This window comes from Silurus aristotelis, assembly GCF_946808225.1.
Source record: "Silurus aristotelis genome assembly, chromosome: 13".
Lineage (NCBI taxonomy): Eukaryota > Metazoa > Chordata > Actinopteri > Siluriformes > Siluridae > Silurus > Silurus aristotelis.
The window spans coordinates 16,490,128-16,492,664 of record NC_139586.1 but is presented as its reverse complement, the minus strand read 5'-3'; positions in this window follow the sequence as shown (position 1 = coordinate 16,492,664).

The window sequence follows — 2,537 nt, the reverse complement described above, 5'->3', positions numbered from 1 at the left end:
TGTCCAGAATGATATTTTTTTCATGTTCATCTTTATCTTTTTTTTTTTTTTTTTTTTTGTTCATTGGGATTGTTGAATTCTTGATCCTTGAAGGTGTTGATTAATTTTCTGTAACAGCAGCTCTGAAAGTATTAATGTGTATATTTTAAAATTATAAGTGTTGTTTTTCCTATAGTAAGAAATTCTATATTTAATATTTTAATGCCAAATCGTAGTGGTATAGTAAGAATAAAACTTCAGGACGTGAAAACAAAGTAGTCACCTTGAAGGTGGTAACAAGGATTCCATTTATTATTTATTATTTTCTTATAAATGCAAAACATCGTGTTTTATTCATTACATAATGCACGTTTCTACAGTCTCACTCCAGCAGCAACATCATTTAGAATAAAGAAATTTGAGATTACTTTTAATCATCATGATAACTTTAAATTTTCACACCGTGGGAAACATATCGATCCTGCGCTTGTTTGCTTCTCTGTCTGTTTTTTTTTTTTTTTTTTTTTCATATTTGCCCACATTGAGCTAAAAACACAAACACACCCTTTTGCATGGGGCATGTTTACCCAAAACAGTATGCGTTGACAACCCAAGCTTCTGGGAAAACACATCAAATTACACACTCCCTTACACCTAACACCTCTGAACCCCAACAAACAAACCCACATAGACATTGCCTCTAATACACATACTAAGGCATTTTTAACACACTGTACTCTTGTCTCAGATTGTTTATTTTCCTGATTTAACAAAGAACATGGTTGTTTTAGTACCTACACCAATTAGCCATAACATTAAAAGCACTGGTAGGTGACATAAATAATGAATTCTTGTGTTAAAATGGCAAAGGGGACAAAGTTTTGGGCTACACTGTATTATTCAACAGTCATTTGTCAAAGTGAATGTTAACAAATGGGCAAGCGTAAATCTCTGAGTGACTTTGACAAGGTCTAATTTTTGTGGCTAGTTTTATGGTTTGCCCACAAAAGTATGCAGTTGATGGTACCTACCAACCATGACCTGGCAAAAACAAATGGTGAGCATGGAGATGGTGGTGGCTGTCCAAGTTTCATTGATGCATGTGGTGAGAAAAGTCTGTCTTGTCTGATCCCACAGAGCTATTGCAGTGGTAACTGCTGGAAAAAAAAGATAGATGGCTATGATAGGTGACAGAACACAGCTTTCAGCATATAGTGCTGCATAGGTCCCAAACATTTGGATTGCCCATGCTGACCTCTGTCCACCACCAAAAGCACCTACAAAGATCAAATGAAAATCAGCACTGGACCATAGAGTAATGAAAGAAGTAGCTAGACATCACATTTTCTTTTACATCTTGTGGATGACTGGGTGCAAGTGCGTCACTGTTCCTGGCAAAGATATGGAACCAGATTTCTCTTTGGGAAGGTAAATTGTGAAGGCAGTGTGAAGCTCCATAGTTTTTCTCTGAAAATGTAGGTCCTGCGTTCGTGTGGATGTTATTTTGACATGTACCAACTAAGTATTGTTGCAAACCAAGTATACCCCTTCCTGACAATGTTATTCCCTATTGTCCGTAGCCTCTTTCACCGGGATAATGTTCTCTGCCACACTGCAAGAACTGTTCAGAGATGGTTTGTGGAAGATGACAAAAGTTTTCAAGGTGTTGACACTGGTTTCGTACTCAACAGACCTCAATCCAAGTAAGCATCTGTGGACTGGTTCTGGCCAAACAAGTCCAACCAACTCGCAGCTTACGAGACTTTAAGGATCTTCTGCTAATGTCCCTGTGCCAGATACCACAGCACACCTTCAGAGGTCTTGCGTCAGCAGGCCAGAGCTGTTTAGCTGTTCAGCTGCATAGGATGAACAATATTAGGTGGTTTTAATGTTAAGACGGATCATTAAGCGCCTTATCCTTTCCGGCTGCATGCCAGTATATTTTTTTCTAACCTGGATCCTCAGGTTTATTTCACCAACAAACGTATGTGGAGTATGTGTCAGCTCAAGTGCACACTGTCACTAAAGCAAAAAGCAAACACACCAAGTGCTAGATTCTAGTTTTCACTCAAGTTGTTGCTACCAATAGTGAAAACCTTTGAATTTAAATGAAAACTTCTTCCAAACCAAAGCATTTCGACAAGCGCTCTTAAAACAGTACATCATATCAACTCACTGCAGTTCATCATATGTCCACAAGAGGGAACAGTTTCAGATTACTAGGCTGCTATTTTTCTAATTAGACCCCGGAAATCCTCCTGTGTTACACTGTGGGTGTTTTCCCTGTCAGTTTATATGATAAAGATCTTATAATAATAGATATGTGATTAAAGCTGATGTCTGTATTGCTTATGTTGTGGATTAAGGGCAGTTTAAAAACTTGAAATTTTCGAGAAAGAAACTCGGAATTTTCGAGGGAAAAAAACCCAGAAGATTAAAAGTAAAAAAAAAAAAAAAAAAACACAAATTGACGAGAAACAGATTTTTATAAAAAAGTTTTATATAAAAAAAAAAAATCTTGTGTGTAAAACTCAAACATTTATGGTGTGTGTGTGTGT